The sequence below is a fragment of the Salmo trutta genome, chromosome 15 (assembly GCF_901001165.1).
Source record: "Salmo trutta chromosome 15, fSalTru1.1, whole genome shotgun sequence".
Taxonomy (NCBI): Eukaryota; Metazoa; Chordata; class Actinopteri; order Salmoniformes; family Salmonidae; genus Salmo; species Salmo trutta.
The window spans coordinates 57,294,518-57,321,863 of NC_042971.1; the positions used below are offsets into that span (position 1 = coordinate 57,294,518).

The 27,346-nt window shown below is 42.3% G+C and overlaps 1 long non-coding RNA gene across 1 annotated transcript; it reads left to right on the plus strand.

Moving 5' to 3' along the window:
- Positions 1-21,937: 21,937 nt before the first annotated feature.
- LOC115149431 (uncharacterized) lies at positions 21,938-26,463 on the plus strand. Its single transcript, XR_003866867.1, has 3 exons — positions 21,938-22,142; positions 23,853-23,958; positions 25,698-26,463. It is a non-coding gene; the product is annotated as an uncharacterized LOC115149431 (long non-coding RNA).
- Positions 26,464-27,346: the final 883 nt, after the last annotated feature.

Genomic DNA, 27,346 nt, shown 5'->3' on the forward strand with positions numbered 1-27,346 from the left:
TGTCCTTAAAACAAGGCAAAATGAGGCTCAGTAGTGTGTGTGGCCTCCACGTGCCTGTATGACCTCCCTACAACGCCTGGGCATGCTCCTGATGAGGTGATGGATGGTCTCCTGAGGGATCTCCTCCCAGACCTGGACTAAAGCATCCGCCAACTCCTGGACAGTCTGTGGTGCAACGTGGTGTTGGTGGATGGAGCGAGACATGATGTCCCAGGTGTGCTCAATTGGATTCAGGTCTGGGGAATGGGCGGGCCAGTCCATAGCATCAATGCCTTCCTCTTGCAGGAACTGCTGACACACTCCAGCCACATGAGGTCTAGCATTGTCTTGCATTAGGAGGAACCCAGGGCCAACCGCACCAGCATATGGTCTCACAAGGGGTCTGAGGATCTCATCCCGGTACCTAATGGCAGTCAGGCTACCTCTGGCGAGCACATGGAGGGCTGGGCGGCCCCCCAAAGAAATGCCACCCCACACCGCCAAACCGGTCATGCTGGAGGATGTTGCAGGCAGCAGAACGTTCTCCACGGCGGCTCCAGACTCTGTCACGTCTGTCACGTGCTCAGTGTGAACCTGCTTTCATCTGTGAAGAGCACAAGGCGCCAGTGGCGAATTTGCCAATCTTGGTGTTCTCTGGCAAATGCCAAACGTCCTGCACGGTGTTGGGCTGTAAGCACAACCCCCACCTGTGGACGTCGGGCCCTCATACCACCCTGATAGAGTCTGTTTCTGACCGTTTGAGCAGACACATGCACATTTGTGGCCTGCTGGAGGTCATTTTGCAGGGCTCTGGCAGTGCTCCTCCTGCTCCTCCTTGCACAAAGGCGGAGGTAGCGGTCCTGCTGCTGGGTTGTTGCCCTCCTACGGCCTCCTCCACGTCTCCTGATGTACTGGCCTGTCTCCTGGTAGCGCCTCCATGCTCTGGACACTACGCTGACAGACACAGCAAACCTTCATGCCACAGCTCGCATTGATGTGCCATGCTGGATGATCTGCACTACCTGAGCCACTTGTGTGGGTTGTAGACTCCGTCTCATGCTACCGCTAGAGTGAAAGCACCGCCAGCATTCAAAAGTGACCAAAACATCAGCCAGGAAGCATAGGAACTGAGAAGTGGTCTGTGGTCCCCACCTGCAGAACCACTTCTTTATTGGGGGTGTCTTGCTAATTGCCTATAATCTCCACCTGTTGTCTATTCCATTTGCACAACAGCATGTGAAATTTATTGTCAATCAGTGTTGCTTCCTAAGTGGACAGTTTGATTTCACAGAAGTGTGATTGACTTGGAGTTACATTGTGTTGTTTAAGTGTTCCCTTTATTTTTTTGAGCAGTGTATTTTTTTTAACCTTCAATAGTAATTGAGTCATATTTTACAATGTAAGGCTGTCGCAATCAATTGAGCTGTTCACCTTCTGAAAACTGCAGACAATTACTTTTGACTTACCATGGTAAATTATACACATACTTTAATAGTTAGTTCAAAACTGATTTGAGCTATTAGAGAGCAACAGCCAGCAGACCAGGGTTTAAACCAGCAACCCTTGCAGTTATGCAAGCACATCACCTGTGCCATTAAGGCACAGACCTTTTGTCAGAGGCCGAATTAATGGTTCCAATAGCACTGTCAATTAAACTTTTTCTTTCCCCCAAAAAAATCAAGCTTTGCATGTGGAAATGTTTAATAATGTACCTTTTTTAAAGAGCGACTGCCCCTAAAAACCAACTAATCCCTTTCATCGATCGCCCCAACGATTCAAAGGTTCAGGGTCGTTTTGAGACTGAAAATCCCTATACGGATTGACCAACTAGGGTTTGCATGCCCTTCCGAAGGATCCTACCAAGCGGAATAGGTGGTTGGTGTTCGTTGGTCCCCAGTGCAGTGGTGGTGAGTATTCCGGTAGCTAGACCATAGACATCTGGTTATGTATGTTTGAGAAGTTGTATTCAAAAATACCTGGCTTGATAAACTAGTAGGCTAATTCCCCAGCCAAGAAGATGCAGCTAATAGAGTTATTTTGGTTGTAAAGTGCACTAGCAAAAAGCTTTGCCCTTTCTTCAGAAAACAAAATGCAATTGACCACTTGGCTCTCTATTATATGACCCTGTCACAGGCCCTCCCAGCCAACACCACCTCATCAGATTTCCTGTTGCAGTTGTTGGAGACATGTCCAGATGGCAGCAGAACATGCAGCATAGTGAAGACTTTCATCAGTATCATACAGACTTGACTTCACTGTGAGCATTCCTATGAATGGAACAGTCAGCCACATGTTGGCAAGTATCCGGTTAGACAAACCTGTCATCGACAACAGCTTTCACAGGCTCATCATTTGTACAAATACAGAAGGTAACCCACTTCATTACTTTGATACATTTGAAAACCCAATAGTGAAACATAATGTATATAAACTGGCATTATTTGCTTGCTTGTTATTTATTTGCTTGTTACTTCTTAGATGCATATAATGTGCCTTCAGAATGTATTCATACCCCTTGACTTATTCCACACACTGTATATAGATTTTTCTATTGTGTTATTGACTGTACGTTTGTTTATCCCATGTGTAACTCTGTGTTGTTTGTGTCGCACTGCTTTGCTTTATCTTGGCCAGGTCGCAGTTGTAAATGAGAACTTGTTCTCAACTAGCCTACCTGATTAAATAAAGGTTAAATAAATAAATAATTGTTTTTGTTGTTACAGCCTGAATTTTAAAATGATTTAAAAATTCAAAGCCAATTTATATATACCCCATAATGAATATCTCATTTACATACAGTACCAGTCAAGTTTGGACACACGTACTCGTTCAAGGGTTTTCATTTGCACTATTTTCTACATTGTAGAATAATAGTGAAGACATCAACACTATGAAATAACACATCATGTAGTAGCCAAAAAAGTGTTAAACAAATCAAAATATATTTGAGATTCTTCAAAGTAGTCACCCTTTGCCTTGATGACAGCTTTGCACTCTCTTGACATTCCTGCACTCTCAGATCACCTACCATTTCGAATCCCACTGTACCTTCTCCGCAATGCAATCTGGTTTCAGAGCTGGTCATGGGTGCACCTCAGCCACGCTCAAGGTCCTACACGATATCATAACCGCCATCGATAAAAGACAAAATTGTGCAGCCGTCTTCATCGACCCGGCCAAGGCTTTCGACTCTGTCAATCACCGTATTGTATCACCGTATATTGTTATCGGCAGACTCGACAGCCTTGATTTCTCTAATGATTGCCTCACCTAGTTTACTAACTACATCTCAGATAGAGTTCAGTATGTCAAATCGGAGGGCCTGTTGTCCAGACCTCTGGCAGTCTCTGTGGGGGTGCCACAGGGTTCTCGGGCCGACTCTTTTCTCTGTATATATCAATGATATTGCTCTTGCCGCGGGTGATTCTATGATTCACCTCTACGCAGAAGACACCATTCTGTATACATCTGGCCCTTCTTTGGACACTGTGTTTACTAACCTCCAGATGAGCTTCAATGCCATACAACACCACTTCCGTGGCCTCCAACTGCTCTTAAATGCTAGTAAAACTAAATGCATGCTCTTCAACCGATCGCTGCCCGCACCCGCCAGCTTGACCAGCATCACTACTCTGGACGGTTCTGACTTAGAATATGTGGACAATTATAATACCTAGGTGTTTGGCTAGACTGTAAACTCTCCTTCCAGACTCACATTAAACATCTCCAATTGAAAATGAAATCTGAAATCGACTTCCTATTTCGCAACAAAGCCTCCTTCACTCATGCTGCCAAACACCCTCGTAAAACTGACTATCCTACCGATCCTTGACTTCGGCGATGTCATTTTACAAAATAGCCTCCAACACTCTACTCAACAAACTGGATGCAGTCTATCACAGTGCCATCCGTTTTGTCACGAAAGCCCCATGTACTACCCACCACTGCGACCTGTATGCTCTCATTGGCTGGTCCTCGCTACATATTCGTCGCCAAACCCACCTGCTCCAGGTCATCTATAAGTCTTTGCTAGGTAAAGCTCCGCCTTATCTCAGCTCACTGGTCACCATAGCAACACCCACCCGTAGCACGCGCTCCAGCAGGTATATTTCACTGGTCTTCCCCAAAGCCAACACTTACTTTGGCCACATTTCCTTCCAGTTCTCTGCTGCCAATGACTGCAACAAATTGCAAACATCACTGAAGTTGGAGACATATATCTCCCTCACTAACTTTAAGCGTCAGCTGTCAGAGCAGGTTACCGATCGCTGCAGCTGTACACAGCTCATCTGTAATTAGCCCATCCAACCAACCAACTACCTACCTTATCCCAATATTTGTTTTTGTTTTTCTGCTCTTTTGCACACCAGTATTTCTACTTGCACATCATCATCTGCACATCTACCACTCCAGTGTAAATTGCTAAATTGTAATTACTTCGCCACTATGGCCTATTTATTGCCTTACCTCCTTACTTCATTTGCACACACTGTGAACAGATTTTTCTATTGTGTTATTGACTGTACGTTTGTTTATCCCATGTGTAACTCTGTATTGTTGTTTTTGTCGCACTTTGCTTTATCTTGGCCAGGTCGCAGTTGTAAATGAGAACTTGTTCTCAACTGGCCTACCTGATTAAATAAAGATGAAATAAAATAAATGTAAAAAATTCTCTCAACCAGCTTCACCTGGAATGCTATTCCTACAGTCTTGAAGGACATATGCTGAGCAGTTGTTGGCTGCTTTTCCTTCACTCTGCGGTCCAGCTCATCCCAAACCATCTAAATTGGGTGATTGTGGAGACCAGGTCATCTGATGCAGCACAACATCACTCTCCTTCTTGGTCAAATAGCCCTTACACAGCCTGGGGGTGTGCTGGGTCATTGTCCTGTTGAAAAACAAATGTTAGTCCCACTAAGCGCAAACCAGATGTGATGGCATATCGCTGCAGAATGCTGTGGTAGCCATGCTGGTTAAGTGTGCCTTGAATTCTAAATAAATCACTGACAGTGTCACCAGCAAAGCACCATCACACCACCTCCTCCATGCTTCACGGTGGGAACCAAACATGCGGAGATCATCCGTTCACCTGTTCTCCATCTCACAAAGACACAGTTGGCTGTTGGAACCAAAAATCAGACCAAAGGGCAAATTTCCACCAGTCTAATGTCCATTGCTCGTGTTTCTTGGCCCAATCAAGTCTCTTCTTCTTATTGGTGTGCTTTAGTAGTAGTTTCTGTGCAGCAATTCGACCATGAAGGCCTGATTCACCCAGTCTCCTCTGAACACTTGATGTTGAGATGTGTCTGTTACTTGAACTCTGTGAAGCATTTATTTGGGCTGCAATTTCTGAGGCTGGTAACTCTAATGAACCTGTCCTCTGCAGCAGAGGTAACTCTGGGTCTTCCTTTCCTGTGGCGGTCCTCACGAGAGCTAGTTTCATCATAGCCCTTGATGGTTTTTGCGACTTGAAGAAACTTTCCAAAGTTCTTGAAATGTTCCTGATTGACTGACCTTCATGTCTTAAAGTAATGATGGACTGTCATTTCTCTTTTCTTATTTGAGCTGCTGTTGCCATAATATGGACTTAGCCCTATTTAGTAAAGACCATCTTCTGTATTCCAAATACAATGCTATTTCTCTGTAAACAAATTAACAACAGACTTTCAGCATGCTTATAGAGAAGGGCACTCAACATGTACTGCACTGACACAAATGACTGATGATTGGTTAAAATACATTGATAATAAGAAGATTGTGGGAGCTGTACTGTTAGATTTCAGTGCAGCCTTTGACATATGACGTATGTGTTATGGCTTTTCAACCTCTGCGATATCGTGGATTCAGAGCTATCTATCTAATAGAACTCAAAGTGTTTTCTTTAATGGAAACTTCTCTGTCAAACATGTAAAGTGTGGTGTACTGCAGGGAAGCTCTCTAGGCCCTCTACTCTTTTCTGTTTTTACCAATGACCTGCCACTGGCATTAAACAAAGCATGTGTGTCCTGTATGCTGATGATTCAGCCATATACGCATCAGCAACCACAGCTAATGAAGTCACTGAAACGCTTAACAAAGAATGTTTTGGAATGGGTGGCCAGTAATAAACTGGTCCTGAACATCTCTAAAACTAAGAGCATTGTATTTGGTACAAATCATTCCTTATGTTCTAGACCTCAGCTGAATCTGGTCATGAATGGTGTGGCTGTTGAACAAGTTTAGGAGACAAGTTTACCTTAGATTGTAAACTGTCATGGTCAAAACATATAGATTCAATGGTTATAAAGATGGGGAGAGGTCTGTCCGTAATGAAGAGATGCTCTGCTTTTTTGACACCACACTCCTAAAAGCAAGTTCTGCAGGCTGTAGTTTTGTCTAATCTTGATTATTGTCCAGTCGTGTGGTCCAGTGCTGCAAGAAAATATATAGTTAAGCTGCAGCTGGCCCAGAACAGAGCAGCACATCTTGCTCTTCATTGTAATCAGAGGGCTGATATAAATACTATGCATGCCAGTCTCTCTTGACTAAGAGTTGAGGAGAGACTGACTGCATCACTTCTTCTTCTTATAAAAAACATTGTGTTGAAAATCCCAACTTGTTTGCTTTGTCAATTTACACACAGCTCTGACACACACATTTATCCCAACAGACATGCCACCAGGGGTCTTTTCACAGTCCCCAAATCCAGCACAAATTCAAGAAAGCGTACAGTATTATATAGAGCCCTTATTGCATGGAACTTCCTTCCATCTCATATTCCTCAAATAAACAGCAAACCTGGTTTAAAACAACAGATCAAGCAACACCTCACGGCACAACGCCTCTCCCCTATTTGACCTAGATAGTTTGTGGGTATGCATTGATATGTAAGCTACGTGTGCCTTTCATTTTTTTTTATGTAGTTCTGTCCTTGAGTTGTTTTTGTCTATTGATATTCTGTATTATATTTCATGTTTTGTGTGGACCCCAGGAAGAGTAGATGCTGCTTTTGCAACAGCTAATGGGGATCCTAATGAAATACAAAATACCCCTACCTTGTCACAACACAACTGATTGGCTCAAACACATTAAGAAGGAAAGAAATTCCACAAATTAACTTTAAACAAGGCGCGCCTGTTAATTGAAATGCATTCCAGGTGACTACCTCATGAAGCTGGTTGAGAGAATTCCAAGAGTGTGCAAAGTTGTCATCAAGGCAAAGGGTAGCTACTGAAGAATCTCAAATTTAAAATATATTTTGATATGTTTAACACTTTTTTTTGTTTAATACATGATTCCATATGTGTTATTTCATAGTTTTGATGTCTTCACTATTATTCTCAATGTAGAAAATATTTTTTTTTAAACTGGAATGAATAGTTTTTCCAAACTTTTGATTGGTACTGTAAGTATTCACACGCCTGAGTCAATACATGTTAGAATCATCTTTGACGTCAACAAAATCTGTGTGTCTTTCTGGGTAAGTCTCTAAGAGCTTTGCACACCTGGATTGTACAATGGTAAATACATTTTTTTTTAAATCACTTTTTTCTTCAAGCTCTGTCAAGTTGGTTGTTGAAAATTGCTAAACAGCCATTTAAGTATTTCCATAGATTTTGAAGTATATTTAAGTCAAAACTGTAACTAGGCTACTCAGTTGTCATTCAATGTCGTCTTTCTAAGCAAATCCAGTGTATATTTCAATCAATACGTCAATCAAATGTAATATTAAGCTCTTTTTACATCAGCCGAGGTCACAAAGTGCTATACAGAAACCCAGCCTAAAACCCCAAACAGCAAGCAATGCAGAAGCACGGTGGCTAGGAAAAACTCCCTAGAAAGGCCAGAACCTAGGAAGAAACCTAGAAAGGAACCAGGCTCTGAGGGGTGGCCAGTCCTCTTCTGGCTGTGCCGGGTGGAGATTATAACAGAACATGGCCAAGATGTTCAAACGTTCATAGATGACGAGCAGGGTTAGATAATAATCACAATGGTTGTAGAGGGTGCAACTGGTCAGCACCTCAGGAGTAAATGTTAGTTGGCTTTTCATAGCCAATCATTCAGAGTTAGACAGCAGGTGCGGTAGACAGAGAGTCCAAAACAGCAGGTCCGGGACAAGGTAGCACGTCAAGTGAACAGGTCAGGGTTCCATAACCGCAGGCAGAACAGTTGAAACTAGAGCAGCAGTACGACCAGCTGGACTGTGGAAACAAGGAGTCATCGGGCCAGATAGTCCTGAGGCATGGTCCTAGGGCTCAGGTCCTCCGAGAGAAAGAGAGTGTAAAAGCGAGAGAAAAAGAGAGAGAATTAGAGGGAGCATACTTAAATTCACACAGGACACCGGATAAGACAGGAGAAATACTCCATATAATATAACAGACTGACCCTAGCCCCCTGACACATAAACAATTGCAGCGACACTGTGGCCACGTCCAACAATACCCCCAGACAGAGCCAACCAGGCAGGATATTGTTACGGAGTCTAGTTGATAGGTAATCAACTAGCCGGACTGTTCCCCGGACTCCGCGTGTAAGGATTTGTACAATGCATGAACAAGGCTATTGAACTAGACATTGGTGTCTGTCTTTATTACTTTATCCAATATATCATACTGAAACAGATATAACCCCACCCACTTTTCCAAAGCCTGCGGTTATGGAACCCTTCAACCACCAACTTACTACCCTGAGACAAGGCCGAGTATAGCCCCCAAAGATATCCCCCACGGCACGAACCCGAGGCGGGCTCCAACCAGGAATATCACGTCAGTGACTCAACCCACTCAAGTGACGCTCCCCTTCTAGGGACAGCATGGAAGAGCACCAGTAAGCCAGTGACTTAGCCCCTGTAATAGGGTTTGAGGCAGAGAATCCCAGTGGAGAGAGGGGAACCAGCCAGGCAGAGACAGCAAGGGTGGTTCATCGCTACAGTGCCTTTCCGTTCACCTTCACCTTCCTGGGCCAGACTACACTCAATCATAGGACCTACTGAAGAGATGAGTCTTCAATAAAGACTTAAAGGTCGAGACCGAGTCTGCGTCTCTCACATAGATAGGCAGACCATTCCATAAAAATGGAGCGCCATAGTAGAAAGCCCTGCCTCCAGCGGTTTGCTTAGAAATTCTAGGGACACAAATACGCAGATTTAAAGAGGAGTCCGTAATTTGCTTTCTAATGATCATGATCTTTTCCTCAAAGAAGTTCATGAATTTATCACTGCTGAAGTGAAAGCCATCCTCTCTTGGGGAATGCTGCTTTTTAGTTAGCTTTGCGACAGTATCAAAAATAAATGTAGGATTGTTCATATTCTCCTCATTTAAGTTGGAAAAATAGGATGATCGAGCAGCAGTGAGGGCTCTTCGATACTGCACGGTACTGTCTTTCCAAGCTAGTCGGAAGACTTTCAATTTGGTGTAGCGCCATTTCCGTTCCAATTTTCTGGAAGCTTGCTTCAGGGCTCGGGTATTTTCTATATACCAGGGAGCTAGTTTCTTATGACAAATGTTTTTAGTTTTTAGGGGTGCAACTGCATCTAGGGTATTGCGCAAGGTTAAATTGAGTTCCTCAGTTAGGTAGTTAACTGATTTTTGCCCTCTGACGTCCTTGGGTAGGCAGAGGGAGTCTGGAAGGGCATCAAGGAATCTTTGGGTTGTCTGAGAATTTATAGCACGGCTTTTGATGATCCTTGGTAGGGGTCTGAGCAGATTATTTGTTGTGATTGCAAACGTAATAAAATGGTGGTCCAATAGTCCAGGATTATGACGAAAAACATTAGATCCACAATATTTATACCACGGAACAAAACTAGGTCCAGAGTATGACTGTGGCAGTGAGTAGGTCCGGAGACATGTTGGACAAAACCCACTATACTGGACTTGCTAAATGTACAGTAGCCCTTATCCAGATATCCAGTTAGCTAAACACTCATTCAAATAACTCCGTGGGAAGCAGGGTGCAGTTTTGGAAGTTTACTTGAATCACATTGTGAAACTGCAACAAACACAAAAGTACATGTTTTCAGTTACAGTAGTATAGAGCACAGAATGTTTTCCACAATAACTGCACTAAATGTATAAAATAAAGAATAAGAGTATTCAATCTAGAGCCAAATATAAAATAAAGTTACTAGAATGCAACTGTATGCTTGATGTTACTCAGCTAGATATCCCTAGGGAGAAATAGCATTGAAGCTAATGCAAAGTAGCTAACAGCTAACTCAATTATTCGTCTTTTACAGAAACATGAAAATTATATTTGATAAACATTTATCTTGTTTTAATAAACAAATGTACTTACAGATATTGCATCATACAAAGTTTATAAAGATGGATTGTAACTACTCTTACACTTGCACATCTTACTTTACTTCTGAAACTGCTTCCTGTCACATGACACAAACAGGTCAATTCTAGACTGCTGAACTTTAACTGCCACTAGGGGGTGCTAAACAACAGGTCCAGAACACCCACTGAGTCGATGATGCCTCCGAAAGCCTTTTGTAGTGGGTCTGTGGACTTTTCCATGTGAATATTAAAGTCATCAAAAATTAGAATATTATCTGCCATGACTACAAGATCCAATAGGAATTCAGGGAACTCAGTGAGGAACGCTGTATACGGCCTAGGAGGCTTGTAAACAGTAGCTATAAAAAGTGATTGAGTAGGCTGCATAGATTTCATGACTAGAAGCTCAAATTGAAATTTGGTATCGTAAATGTTAGCAACACCTCCGCCTTTGCGGGATGCGTGGGGGATATGGTCACTAGTGTAACCAGGAGAGGCCTCATTTAACACAGTAAATTCATCAGGCTTAAGCCATGATTCAGTCAGGCCAATCACATCAAGCTTATGATCAGTGATAAGTTCATTGACTATAACTGCCTTGGAAGTGAGGGCTCTAACATTAAGTAGCCCTATTTTGAGATGTGAGATATCACAATCTCTTTCAATAATGACAGGAATGGAGGAGGTCTTTATTCCAGTGAGATTACTAAAGCGAACACCGCCATATTTAGTTTTGCCCAATCTAGATCGAGGCACAGACATGGTCTCAATGTGATAGCTGAGCTGACTACACTGACTGTGCTAGTGGCAGTCTCCACTAAGCTGGCAGGCTGCACCCTATCTCTATTTTGCCTTGTGTTCTAGATTATTGTCCTGCCAAAAGGTGAATTTGTCTCCCAGTGTCTGTTGGAAAGCAGACTTAACCAGGTTTTCCTCTAGGATTTTTCTTGTGCTTAGCTCTATTCCATTTCTTTTTATCCCCTAAAAATCCCTAGTCCTTTCCAATGACAAGCATACCCATAACATGATGCAGCCTCCACTATACTTGTAAATATGAAGAGTGGTACTCAGTGATGTGGTGTGTTCAATTTGCCCCAAACATAACGCTTTGTATTCAGGACATAAAGTGAATTTATTTTTCAGTTTTACTTTAGTGCCTTATTTCAAACAGGACGCATGTTTTGTAATAATTTTATTCCGTTACAGGCTTCCTTCTTTTCACTCTGTCATTTAGGTTAGTATTGTGGAGTAACTACATTGTTGTTGATCCATCCTCAGTTTTCTGCTATCACAGCCATTAAACTCTGTAACCGTTTTAAAGTCACCATTGGCCTCATGGTGAAATCCCTGAGCAGCTTCTGTTCTCTCCAGTGACTTAGTTAGGAAGGACGCCTGTATCATTGTGACTTGTTGTATCGATACAATATCCGAAGTGTAATTAATAACTTAACCATGATCGAAGGGATATTCAATGTCTTTTTTTTTTATTTTTACCCATCTACCAATAGGTGCCCTTCTTTGCGAGACATTGGAAAACCTCCCTGGTCTTTTTGGTTGAATCTGTGTTTGAAATTCACTGCTCGACTGAGGGACCTTACAGATAATTGTATGTGTGGGGTACAGAGATGAGGTAGTCATTCAAAAATCATTTAAAACACTATTATTGCACACAGAGTGAGTCCATACAACTTATTATGTGACTTATTAAGCACTTTTTTACTCCTGAACTTATTTAGTCTGCATTAACAAAGGGGTTGAATACTTATTGACTCTGGACATTTCAGCTTTTCATTTTTTATTCATTTGTAAAAATGTCTCAACATAATTCCACTTTGACATTATGGGGTACTGTATGTAGGCCAGGGACACAAAATATAAATGTAGTCCATTTGAAATTCAGGCTGTAACATAACAATGTGTAAAAAGTCTAGGATACTTTCTGAAGGCACTGTAATGGCCAGGTCATAATCTAGCCTGGAAGAACCTGATCCCTGTGTTCACCATATAATGGCCAGGTCATAATCTAGCCTGGAAGAACCTAATCCCTGTGTTCACCATATAATGTCCAGGTCATAATCTAGCCTGGAAGAACCTAATCCCTGTGTTCACCATATAATGTCCAGGTCATAATCTAGCCTGGAATAACCTAATCCCTGTGTTCACCATATAATGTCCAGGTCATAATCTAGCCTGGAAGAACCTAATCCCTGTGTTCACCATATAATGGCCAGGTCATAATCTAGCCTGGAAGAACCTAATCCCTGTGTTCACCATATAATGGCCAGGTCATAATCTAGCCTGGAAGAACCTGATCCCTGTGTTCACCATATAATGGCCAGGTCATAATCTAGCCTGGAAGAACCTAATCCCTGTGTTCACCATATAATGTCCAGGTCATAATCTAGCCTGGAAGAACCTGATCCCTGTGTTCACCATATAATGGCCAGGTCATAATCTAGCCTGGAAGAACCTGATCCCTGTGTTCACCATATAATGGCTAGGTCATAATCTAGCCTGGAAGAACCTAATCCCTGTGTTCACCATATAATGGCCAGGTCATAATCTAGCCTGGAAGAACCTAATCCCTGTGTTCTCCAATCTATTTCACGTCACATTTTATGATATTTTAAGGGAAATAGAAAGGTGAACACAGCGATCAGGTTGGTTTCACCAGGCTAATCATAACCACCATTGATAGTGTGTGTGTGCGTGTGTGTGTGTGTGTGTGTGTGTGTGTGTGTGTGTGTGTGTGTGTGTGTGTGTGTGTGACCAACCAGTATCTTTAATGGGGGACCAGAAGTCGATCTACACTGCTATTCCACCACCTTCCGGAGACACCTGAAACCCCACCTCTTTAAGGAATACCTAGGATAGGATAAAGTAATCCTTCTAACCCCCCCCCCTAAAAGATATAGATGTACTATTGTAAAGTGGTTGTTCCACTGGATATCATAAGGTGAATGCACCAATTTGTAAGTCGCTCTGGATAAGAGCGTCTGCTAAATGACTTAAATGTAAATGTATTCCCATCAATGGGGCTCTGGCTAAGACCTCACCTCCAGTCTCACCTCTTGCCTACTAACCAATAGTCGTCAATGAGAACAGAATTAGGTAGGTTTAGTCTGACCTGTTCAAACTTCAACATAGTACCTGTCTGTGTGTCAGATATGACCTATCCTAACTGCCTTTGGTAATAGAACAGTGACTGTGTGTGTATGCATTCACAGAAACATGTATGGAGCCAACACATGGAGACAGATGGGCTTGATACTGATGTCTCTGAATGGAGAGAGACCTGGCACTCGGCATTAAAATTTTACTAGACAACTTTTACTTGTATTGTTTTTTAAAATTATTTATTGTATCAGTCAATATGAGGACTGGGAAACCCTGTGTATTCTGCACCAGGATCAGAGAACTCCTGTTGTATACGGGATTCCACACAGGAAGGTATGACCACTCTGACATGTTACCATGGTAGCCCCATTACCACCACACAGGAAGGTATCACACTCTGACATGTTACCATGGTAGCCCCATTACCACCACACAGGAAGGTATCAACACTGACATGTTACCATGGTAGCCCCATTACCACCACACAGGAAGGTATCACACTCTGACATGTTACCATGGTAGCCCCATTACCACCAGACAGGAAGGTATGACCACTCTGACATGTTACCATGGTAGCCCCATTACCACCACACAGGAAGGTATCAACACTGACATGTTACCATGGTAGCCCCATTACCACCAGACAGGAAGGTATGACCGCTGACATGTTACCATGGTAGCCCCATTACCACCACACAGGAAGGTATGACCACTCTGACATGTTACCATGGTAGCCCCATTACCACCAGACAGGAAGGTATGACCGCTGACATGTTACCATGGTAGCCCCATTACCACCACACAGGAAGGTATCAACATTGACATGTTACCATGGTAGCCCCATTATCACCAGACAGGAACGTATGACCACTCTGACATGTTACCATGGTAGCCCCATTACCACCAGACAGGAACGTATCAACACTGACATGTTACCATGGTAGCCCCATTACCACCACACAGGAAGGTATCAACACTCTGACATGTTACCATGGTAGCCCCATTACCACCACACAGGAAGGTATGACCACTCTGACATGTTACCATGGTAGCCCCATTACCACCACACAGGAAGGTATCAACACTCTGACATGTTACCATGGTAGCCCCATTACCACCACACAGGAAGGTATCAACATTGACATGTTACCATGGTAGCCCCATTATCACCAGACAGGAACGTATGACCACTCTGACATGTTACCATGGTAGCCCCATTACCACCAGACAGGAAGGTATCAACACTGACATGTTACCATGGTAGCCCCATTACCACCACACAGGAAGGTATCACACTCTGACATGTTACCATGGTAGCCCCATTACCACCAGACAGGAAGGTATCGCACTCTGACATGTTACCATGGTAGCCCCATTACCACCAGACAGGAAGGTATCACACTCTGACATGTTACCATGGTAGCCCCATTACCACCACACAGGAAGGTATCAACACTGACATGTTACCATGGTAGCCCCATTACCACCAGACAGGAAGGTATCACACTCTGACATGTTACCATGGTAGCCCCATTACCACCAGACAGGAAGGTATCAACACTGACATGTTACCATGGTAGCCCCATTACCACCAGACAGGAAGGTATCAACACTGACATGTTACCATGGTAGCCCCATTACCACCAGACAGGAAGGTATCAACACTCTGACATGTTACCATGGTAGCCCCATTACCACCAGACAGGAAGGTATCAACACTGACATGTTACCATGGTAGCCCCATTACCACCAGACAGGAAGGTATCAACACTGACATGTTACCACGGTAGCCCCATTACCACCAGACAGGAAGGTATCAACACTGACGTTACCATGGTAGCCCCATTACCACCAGACAGGAAGGTATCAACACTGACATGTTACCATGGTAGCCCCATTACCACCACACAGGAAGGTATCAACACTGACATGTTACCATGGTAGCCCCATTACCACCAGACAAAATACCTACAGACACAGTATCTGTATTGGCTGGGAATGACAATGAAAGGGGCACATTGTTAATATTAGCAGAACACTTCTTCTATGGTATTATGTAAAGGGATGTTTATTCCACATGGACCTTTATTAAAACACTTAGTTTAGAATATCTACATCAATTCAGCAACTGCATTCTTCTCATTTTACTCTGTAGGCTACTGACCAATTAAAAGCTTCCTCCGGCATCTCACCATACATCTGCCTGTAGTTATTGAACTCAACCTGCAGGACGTTTGTTTGTTGTGATTGATTGGGGGAAACGGCTACAGACAAGGTTCTGACAGATGAGTGTGTTTTGGTGGTGGCAAGGACACACCCAAGAAACACTCACATCAAACCACACCCCCAGGCCAACTCACGTTTGCTTTCTGTCAGGGCCTCCAGCATTTCTTGAGAAGCAAGCCAAAAAACGAAGCCAAATCAGCGGGCGCCATTTCCCTTTAACAGAAAATCACCTTCCGGTGTAAGAAACATGGAAATTAAAAACAAAATAAATGAACTTGACATTAACACCATAATGCCTACTCCACTTGACCTACTACAGTAGCTATGTTGGTCTATTGTATTTCAAACAAAGTGTATTCAGTTTGCTTAGGATTCAAACCTTCTCAAACAGCCTAATTTATACTCTTCAGGGGGATAATGGACTTTACAGTGTCCTGCTTTTAAAATTATTGGTGGTGGCAAGGACACACCCATCTGTCAGAACCTTGCCCGTAGCCATTTCCCCCATATATATATATATATATATATATATATATATATATATATATATATATATATATACATATATATACACACTATATTTCCCCCATATATATAAATATATATATATATACACTATATATATATATACACTACCAGTCAAAAGTTTGGACACCTACTCATTCAAGGGTTTTTCTTTATTTTTACCATTTTAATAATAGTGAAGACATCAAAACAATGAAATAACACATGGAATCATGTAGTAACCAAAAAAGTGTAAAACAAATCAAAATATATTTTAGATTCTTCGAAGTAGCCACCCTTTGCCTTGATGACAGCTTTGCACACTCTTGTTAAACAGTATTATTGCACACAGAGTGAGTCCATGAAACTTACAGTGGCAAGAAAAAGTATGTGACCCTTTGGAATTATCTGGATTTCTGCATTGGTCATAAAATTTGATCTGATCTTCGTCTAAGTCACAACAATAGACAAACACAGTCTGCTTAAACTAATAACACACACATTATTGTATTTTTCTTGTCTATATTGAATACATCATTTAAACATTCACGGTGTAGGTTGGAAATAGTATGTGAACCCCTAGGCTAATGACTTCTCCAAAAGCTAATTGGAGTCAGGAGTCAGCTAACCTGGAGTATAATCATTGAGATGAGATTGGAGATCTTGGTTAGAGCTGCCCTGCCTTGTAAAAAACACTCACAAAATTTGAGTTTACTATTCACAAGAAGCATTGCTTCAAATTCAGTGGCAAAATTCAAATTCTCCACTGCTGTTGTCTGGGTTCTTTGTTGTCAGTTGCCTCTATGAAGTCACCTCTGAGTTGTTCTATTATTGGATGAGGTGTTGTTGGTTGGTTTCCTCCTGTGCTGTGTACTTATGTTCATATGGTGTGTCATATGATGAGACAGGATATCTAGCAAACAGGCTACACTCTAGGCAGTCTCGTTTGTGTGTGTGTGTGTGTGTGTGTGTGTGTGTGTGTGTGTGTGTGTGTGTGTGTGTGTGTGTGTGTGTGTGTGTGTGTGTGTGTGTGGTGTACCGGTACTTTCTCTCCTACTCTTTTCATATCGGTAGGGTGAATATCTGCATGGCACCCATCTCTAACAACACCGCTACAGAACTAGCGGCAATCTCTAACCCTGCTACAGAACTGGCGTCCCAACAGCTTTGGAGAAAAGCACCCATGAACACACAACATACATACAATATTGTTGAATCATGTATTTTACTGGAACCTCATACTGTGCAATGTGGACATGCCCAATGGAAATTCTGACCAGGATTCAGGAGTTGGAGAGAATTCTCCCTTATCCCCAGGCTTCTCGATTGCCTATAACCTCTCCAAGGTTACTCTCCCCTCAATCTCTTCCTGTTACCCTGCCCAGACAGACTGGGAGAGGTGTCTCTGTGCTCACTGGACAAGTGGAACAGCAATGGACACCCTAGATACACTGAACAAAAATATAAATGCAACATGCAACAATTTCAAAGAGTTACAGTTCATATAAGGAAATCGCTCAATTGAAATAAATTCATTAGGCCCTAATCTATGGATTTCACATGACTGGGAATACAGATATGCATCTGTTGGTCACATACACCTTAATGGTAGGGGCGTGGATCAGAAAACTAGTCAGTATCTGGTGTGACCACCATTTTCGTCATGCAGCGCAACATCTCCTTCGCATAGAGTTGATCAGGATGTTGATTGTGGCCTGTGGAATGTTGTTCCTCTCCTCTTCAATAGCTGTGCGAAGTTGCTGGATATTGTCGTACACGTCGATCCAGAGCTTCCCAAACATGCTCAATGGCTGACAAGTGGGACATTTTCAGCTTCCAGGAATTTTGTACAGATCCTTGCGACATGGGGCTGTACATTATCATGCTGAAACATAAGGTGATGGCAGCGGATGAATGGCACGACAATGGGCCTCAGGATCTCATCATGGTATCTCTGTGCATTCAAATTGCCATCGATAAAATGCAATTGTGTTGTTACACTTGCATTGTTCCACTTGTATCTTATGCCTGACCATACCATAACCCCACTGCCACCATGGGGCACTCTGTTCACAACGTTGACATCAGCAAACCGCTTGCCCACACAATGCTATACACGCTATCTGCCCAGTACAGTGTGCCAGTGGCCATCAAAGGTGAGCATTTTGCCACTGAAGTCGGTTACGACGCTGAACTGCAGTCAGGTCGAGACCCTGGTGAGGATGACGAGCACGCAGATGAGCTTCCCTGAGATGGTTTCTGACAGTTTGTGCAGAAGTTTTTTGGTTGTGCAAACCCACAGTTTCATCAGCTGTCTGGGTGGCTGGTGAAAAAGACAGATGTGGAGGTCCTGGGCTGGCATGGTTACACATGGTCTGCGGTTGTGAGGCAGGTTGAACATACTGCCAAATTTTCTAAAACAATGTTGGAGGCGGCCTATGGTAGAGAAATGAACATTCAATTCTTTGGCAACTGTTCTGGTAGACATTCCTGCAGTCAGCATGCCAATTGCACACTCCCTTAACTTGAGACATATGTGGCATTGTGTTGTGTAACAAAACTGCACATTTGAGTGGCATGTTATTGTCCCCAGCACAAGGTGCACCTGTGTAATGCTCATGCTGTTTAATCAGCTTCTTGATATTCCACACCTGTCAGGTGGATGGATTATCTTAGTAAAGGACAAATGCTCAATAACAGGGATATAAATGAATGTGTGTACAACATTTGAGAGATATAAGCTTTTTTATGCGTATGGACATTTCTGTGATCTTTTATTTCAACTCATGGAACATGGGACTTACATGTTGTGTTTATATTTTTGTTCAGTATAATATATTTTATAATGCAGAAGAATGCCATTCACAAAACTTAGTGGAAGTGTGGAGGCCCATCAGAAAGATGTGTGGCTGAGGTTAACAAAATGTTCAGAGACAGAATAATTAGCAAGACTCTCTTAAACAGGATGTTCAAGGGAAAATGCTAAGTTTCAAAACACTCAAACTAACCATCATTTAGTCATGACCTGTCTTGAGGGGGAACAGAAAGCAGAGGCGTTGGCCTCTTGTGAAAGAAGTGTGTGCTCACCTGAAAGATGTTATGGATGACATGGAAAAACTCTCTCACAGGGGAAATGCGATTTATGATTGAGGAATCTCCCCGCCTTGCCAGCCAACTTCACGAACGTGTGCAGAATGTGGAGGATCTGGTGTGTCTTGGGACCCAGTTTGAGAAGGACTGGAAGCCCCACCTCTACACTCAACCTTGTTCCCTCATGCCGGTATCCCAACAACTCTCCTGGGGCTAAACCGTCCCAACAGTTTGTGCCCAAGAACCAAGACAACAGTCCAGTGATGTGCTGGAGGTGTAAGGTCCAACATCCTCCAGGTTCCTGCCCTCTCTATGGCCAGCATCAGGATACAGAAAAAGGACAGAAGACCGACAGGCATGGTGGGTTCCATTCAATTGGGTCGGCCTCAATGCCATCCATGAAGCCTTCAGACCGCTAGCTGTCTTATTCCTATTCCTCAACATCTGTTGGTCCCCTTGACTGTTAGGAACTGGAGAGGGAAAGCCATAATGGACACAGGGTCAACTTACACCCTGATGCAAGAGCCACTCTGGAGAAAGATGGTATTACCGCATGAGGAGCTTCGAACCTGGGAGGAAAGACCATTGTACTTGGCCAACGGAGAACAGACCAATCCCTAGGGCTGGATTGATATGGAGATAAAGCTGCATGATGAGATTATCACCCTTCCTGTGACTATTCCAGATCCGTGCCTTGCATTTGCTGTGGTCCTTGGCCTGGACTTTATGTTCTTCATCGGACTGACCAGTTCGATGTCAGAACCATCCCATTGGCTGCGCTCTGACCCTTCAACCTGGAAATGCACTGATTTCAGGCTGAAGCGATGCCTTTCCTTTACCGAACATCAATGTCATACAGGAATCTCTGGCTGGAGCAACTATTTTCAGTCATCTGGACCTGAACAGCGGATATTAACAGGTGGCAATGGGTCCCGTCAGTCAGGACAAGACTGCCTTCGTCTGCCTGTTAAGCACATTTTTACTCCTGAATGTATTTAGGCTTGCTGTAACAAAGGAGTTGAATACTTATTGACTTCACATTTTCAGTTTTATTTATTTTTTATTTATTTTTTATTTCTCCTTTATTTAACCAGGTAAGCTAGTTGAGAACAAGTTCTCATTTACAACTGTGACCTGGCCAAGATAAAGCAAAGCAGTTCGACACATACAACAACACAGAGTTACACATGGAATAAACAAGCGTACAGTCATTAACACAATAAAAAAAAATAAAGTCTATATACAGTGTGTGCAAATGTCATGAGGAGGTAAGGCAATAAATAGGCCATAGTAGCGAAGTAATTACAATTTAGCAGATTAACACTGGAGTGATAGATGAGCAGATGAGGATATGCAAGTAGTGATACTGGTGTGCAAAAGAGCAGAAAAGTTAATAAAAAAAATATGGGGATGAGGTAGGTAGATTGGGTGGGCTATTTACAGATGGACTATGTACAGCTGCAGCGATCAGTTAGCTGCTCAGATAGCTGATGTTTAAAGTTAGTGAGGGAAATGTAAGTCTCCAGCTTCAGCCATTTTTGCAATTCGTTCCAGTCACTGGCAGCAGAGAAATGGAAGGAAAGGTGGCCAAAGAAGGTGCTGGATTTGGGGATGACCAGTGAGATATACCTGCTGGAGCGCGTGCTATGGGTGGGTGTTGTTATCGTGACCAGTGAGCTGAGGTAAGGCGGAGCTTTACCTAGCATAGACTTATAGATGACCTGGAGCCAGTGGGTCTGGTGACAAATATGTAGCGAGGGCCAGCCGACTAGAGCGTACAGGTTGCAGTGGTGGATGGTATAAGGGGCTTTGGTGACAAAACGGATGGCACTGTGATAGACTGCATCCAGTTTGCTGAGTAAAGTATTGGAAGCTATTTTGTAGATGACATCGCCGAAGTCGAGGATCGGTAGGATAGTCAGTTTTACTAGGGTAAGTTTGGCGGCATGAATGAAGGAGGCTTTTTTGCGAAATAGAAAGCCGATTCTAGATTTGATTTTGGATTGGAGATGTTTGATATGAGTCTGGAAGGAGAGTTTACAGTCTAGCTAGACACCTAGGTACAGTGAGGGAAAAAAGTATTTGATCCCTGCTGATTTTGTACGTTTGCCCACTGACAAAGAAATGATCAGTCTATCATTTTAATGGTAGGTTTATTTGAACAGTGAGAGACAGAATAACAACAAAAAAATCCCAAAAATGCATGTCAAAAATGTTATAAATTGATTTGCATTTTAATTTTGAGAAGGTTTGAATCCTAAGCAACCTGCCTACACATTGTTTGAAGTACAATAGACCAACACAGCTACTGTAGTAGGTGAAAGCTGTGTGGTGGAAAACCTTGGTAGAGTATGGCTGGTGTAGGCATTGTGGTGCTCATGTGAATTTCCTTAGTTTTTCCGCTTCAGACCAATGCCTATTTCACATTTTTATAATTAGAATTGAAAGTTCACTTACTGCATCTATATGGTGATATGATAACAATGTGAATGTGATGCAGAACTCTCCTCTTTTAAGAGTCAAAATGTACTTTTAAAAATAAATATTAAATTAGCTACTGAGACACCACTTTAGTCCTCCTGACTGCCACTGGTCACCCCCTTCATAAGAGCATGTGAGTCCAGTTAGCCAGGAGAATTTGATGAATCATTTTGAATGCCCAGTATTGTTGTTGTCTTTTCTACTAAACTAGGCCCGTGGAGAGAGTCTGCTCATTGGCCGAGAGGAGGGAAGGAGAAGACTAGGCGATAGAGGAGTCACTGGGGTCTCCTGGGAATGGTTAATATTTGAAGCATATAAGGTTTATTTTTGAGGCCTCTGTGTTTGTTCAGTGGCTAATGAGTAGTACTGGCAGCAGGCAGGCAGCTATCTTAGCGGTCGTAGTAAACGGGAGCTATGTTACCTTCACTGCATTTAGGAGCGCCCGGTGAGGAGAGCTGGTGTTCGTAGTGGTGGACTATTTTTGTGAGTTATTTATCTGTTGAGAGTTGACTCAATTCAGTGGATTTAGCTAATTGTTAAATATGTTATGAAGTATGTGAGCTTGAACTTTTTTGGTTTGAAATTATTTGACAGTATCTGCATGTTTGTTGTATGTTTCTGGTTGAAGACCGATTGCATGTTTGTTACGTCCAGTAATTGACCATATGTCATATGTCTCCTTGCACTTCTGATGGTTTTTCTATGCATGATGACAGACCAACATAGGGGAATACTTTTTTTAAAGTTCATATTCCTTGTTGTTCAGGGACAACTACGCTTCTTGGGCAGGGGATTATACCGCTCCCTTGGCTTCCTCATTTCTTGGCAAAATTATTTATCAAAGTAATGGCTTCCAATGTGAACTAATTCAATTTTACAATTTCATATCGGCCATGTCAGGATATTCCAAATATAACAGCAATGGTTTGAATTGAGAACAAAATTCCCCCCTTTCTTTCCACTCACTCATTGTAGTGTGTAATGTTTAGGTCACAGGGTCTAATCATTTGAAAGGCTAGAATGGCTGCAAGTGAAAACATATTGGAGTTGTGGATTCTAGGCATTTCCCCTCAGGCCTCACCCCATGACAGTTGAGAACAGGGCCATGTTTAATGAGCGTCCTCAAAAACCTCCTCATTCTAAACTGATATTGTGTAGTGTTTGTTTACATGTATGGAAGCAGATGTCAGGGTTATTTATCTATGTTGATGGCTTTAGTGGAAAACCTGATATGATTCAATGATGAGGCTTGAGGATCTAACCTAAGCATTCGTTTCCAAGCCTCTGCCGTTGCTTAGTCACCCATCAGGAGGTTTGTAGACTGGTTGAAGTGGGAGAGGGATACTTTGTCATGAGAGAAGATCTGCTTATGTAATGTTACGGTTTGAAAATGACCATTGCAAATGCTAGGTCTAGACTATGTTTTTTATAATACGTTTTTCAATGTAGCTCTTATGTCCCGTTTCTGTTACGTTTTCATCAGGACAGCGCTTTCCTAGATATTTGGTTCTGACAAAAAAGTGAGTTTGGAATCCCAGTAGTCTCATGGAACATGGAATGACGTGAGACAATGTTGCCTTAGTTCTTAGATAAAGTGGTTAAGTAATTGAATCATATTCACGCTGAAGACCAGATTTTAGGCATAACGGCCACAGTCACTGACACTGCATGCTGACATGGCATGTGATGCACACAGCTAGACTACCCTCTGTGTCTTCCAGACTACCCTCTGTGTCTTCCAGACTACCCTCTGTGTCTTCCAGACTACCCTCTGTGTCTTCCAGACTACCCTCTGTGTCTTCCAGACTACCCTACCCTCTGTGTCTTCCAGACTAAAAACCTAAATACTGAAACTCTGTCTGTCTGTCTGTCTGTCTGTCTGTCTGTCTGTCTGTCTGTAAACCCTGTCTGTCTGTCTGGAAACCCTTTGAAAATGCAAATACTTCAATATCAGAGCTGCTATACTTGTTGTGTCACTAGCACTAATATTGTAAGTATTCCTAGTTGGGTTATGTCAATGTTGAATTTTGAATACCAGTATAACACTAAATGATCAGTCTAATCTGCTTGACCTCAATGCCACATGCGGTGCCTTTCACTTTGAGGACATCAAGTCGCTCCCCTTGTGACATTTGTGTGTTGTGCTGTTGTTTCTGATACACTGACACCCCACCACTTTACTCTGTCTTTCAGGTCGGCTGTATCGACTCAACCAATGAGAGCCTGGCACTCATGTACATGACCCTGGGCCAAGAACATGTATGTAATGCGCTGCACGGCCACCTCTCTCTCCATACACGTACGTTTATTTTTGTATTTTTTTTGGCAGGACTTCCAATCCAAAGTTCTCTCCTGTAGCAGGAATTCCTATAACGGAAACTGCTGAAAACATAACAAAAAAACAGGGACTACCTTGAAGGTGGAACGCAAACAAATATATTTTCTGTAATTTCCAATAAACATTTGGTCGCATTTTTGTAGAATCATTTGTTTGTCGATTTGTGCAAAACATTTCGGGTGAATACTTTGGATTCTTCTACGAACTTCAAAATATTGTTTTAATAAAATTGTATTTGTCACATGCACGGAAAACAACAGGTTCACATTACAGTGAAATGCTTACTTTACAACCCTTAACCAACAATGCCGTTTTACAAAATATTGAAAAATAACTAATATTTAAGCACATTTTATTTTAATTTTGAATTTAATTATTCTGCGAGAAAATTTTGAAATGTAATCTAACCAATTAATATCCTAATGTTAATAAGTTAAGACCAAGCCATAATGGTAAATAGCTTGTATCTTTCTGTTTAACATATCTACTTGAGTATTGAGTATTGGTGTGTTTCTACATGTAACAGTGTAGGTTCCGTCCCTCTCTTCGCCCCAACCCGGGCTCGAACCAGGGACCCTTGCACACATCGACAACAGCCACCCTCGAAGCATCGTTACCCATCGCGCCACAAAAGCTGCGGCCCTTGCAACGCAAGGGAAACAACCACTTCAGGTCTCAGAGCGAGTGACGTCACCGATTGAAACACTATTAGCGCGAATCACCGCTAACTAACTAGCCATTTCACATCGGTTACATACATATACTGTAAGTTGGTGTGTGTTTACATTTGTACATAATATATGCCATTTAGCAGATGCTTTTATCTAATGCGTGCATACATTTCACATACTGCTGGTCCAACTGAGCTACAGAGAGTACTATATGAATGTTGGTGTGTGTTTCTACATGTGTTTACATTGTATTCCCTGATACCAGTCAGCCAGGAGGTGGCTCATTCAGGAGGAGAACATCAGTCCTCTGTCAGTCCTCCGACTATGAACTGTCCGTTTTCAGTTAGATTGATATTTCTATGTGTGTGTTGACGTTTTATACCTTGTAGTTTCTCATCAGGTGTCTCAGTCAGGAGGACAGTGGGTTCATCAATCCTCTCAGAGTTAGACCTCAGACTATGAACTGTCCATTTTCAGTTATCATGGTACCGGTGCTGTGTGCCTGTCAAGTACAGTACTATGATAACTGAAGATTGGCAGTGCCATCGCATTGGTTCTCTGTGCAACCTTCTGAGGCAGCCAGGTCTAAAGTTCACTTGATTCTTTCAATTCTGAGTATCAACATTCTAGAATCTACTATATGTATTATCTGTTTTCTGATTCTGAATTCTCAGTAATGATGTTGTCCTATTTAGATTTTCCCTGGCGTGTATATTTTGTTGTCTATGGGGGATCATGGAGACCTTTGAGCTGCTATTTAGTTGTTTGAAGGCATCCCAAAGCACACACTGTCCTGGGTCATCTCTCTGACATCACGCAGGGGCAGAGGTCACAGTGCTTCTCAGTATTCCATTGTGTTTGACTTCCCCTCTGGCCTTCACGGCCTGTTTGTAGGATGCTCTAGTGTTTTGTATTTGACTGTGTTGTAAAAGAACAAATAATCTCTTCGTGAGCTAGCCTGTTGCACTGCTGTATTTGAGTTGCCAAGCCACCCACCTGAAATAGTCTCACTTTCTCACTCTCTCCCAGGTTTGACATACTCAGACATGACAGACTTCTTCCACATGAGGTTTAAGATGGAGACTCCGACATCATCAAATCTGTCGTTCTGCCCCTGAACAAGGCAGTTAACCCACTGTTCCTAGGCCGTCATTGTAAATAAGAATTTGTTCTTAACTGATTTGCCTAGTTAAATAAAGGTAAAATAAAAAAAAGAATCAGAGGACGAGAGAAAAGGAGAAGACCAAGTACCGATGACCTGTGTTAAGAGCCGGCTTTACCAACATCAGCAAATCAATATTTTTATACCAGAGTCGTTCTTGAATTGCGGTGGCATTTGGGTATGGCATACAAAAAAAAAAAAAACATTATTTCTAGATATGTATTTACCATTAGGATAACATTGTGCCACCAGTAGGAGTCATAACACCAATGAGAATTTTGGTTATTGAGGATTTTCTTAAATGGAGGCCACAGATGCTTAAATCTAAGGTCATTAACCCATAAAATAGTTGACTAAAGGGATATGATTAATAATTTAGCTCAATGTTATTTCCCTTCATTTTAAATTGACACCAAGTGATACTGGATTTAGACACACCACATTATCAATGGAATCCTCAAATGTATGACATAATAAAAGAAAGTGTGATTAGCTAACACTTTTCTTTAATAAAGATGTTTTCCTCCGGAGGGAAGGGTCGAGGTCCTTGTATATCTTTGTAATGAGTGGTTTTCAAGGCGGTAACACCAAGGAAATAAAACGGACGGACCGATATAGTAGTAAAAAAAAAAAGTATTTTAATAGCCTTTGTTTTTATTAATCTATACAATATATATTAAATACCTTTTTCATTTACTAACATTCAAAATAATATATAGCTCTAAATCCCCAAAATGTCACTACAACGTCACACATCACTACTGGGACAAGCCAATGTGATTACTTACCCTAAGTACTTTATACTGCAAAACTTTCTGTTAATACATTGTTAAATGGACTTGCATTACAGTAGCTAAGAGGTGGTGAAGTTTGTCTATGATAAGGCGCTGCTCTACCTTCTTAACAACACTATCAACAAGGCAGGTCCTACAGGCCCTAGTTTCTACCTTCTTAACAACACTATTAACAAGGCAGGTCCTACAGGCCCTAGTTTCTACCTTCTTAACAACACTATCAACAAGGCAGGTCCTACAGGCCCTAGTTTCTACCTTCTTAACAACACTATCAACAAGGCAGGTCCTACAGGCCCTAGTTTCTACCTTCTTAACAACACTATCAACAAGGCAGGTCCTACAGGCCCTAGTTTCTACCTTCTTAACAACACTATCAACAAGGCAGGTCCTACAGGCTCTAGTTTCTACCTTCTTAACGACACTATCAACAAGGCAGGTCCTACAGGCCCTAGTTTCTACCTTCTAACAACACTATCAACAAGGCAGGTCCTACAGGCCCTAGTTTCTACCTTCTAACAACACTATCAACAAGGCAGGTCCTACAGGCCCTAGTTTCTACCTTCTTAACAACACTATCAACAAGGCAGGTCCTACAGGCTCTAGTTTCTACCTTCTTAACGACACTATCAACAAGGCAGGTCCTACAGGCCCTAGTTTCTACCTTCTTAACAACACTATCAACAAGGCAGGTCCTACAGGCTCTAGTTTCTACCTTCTTAACA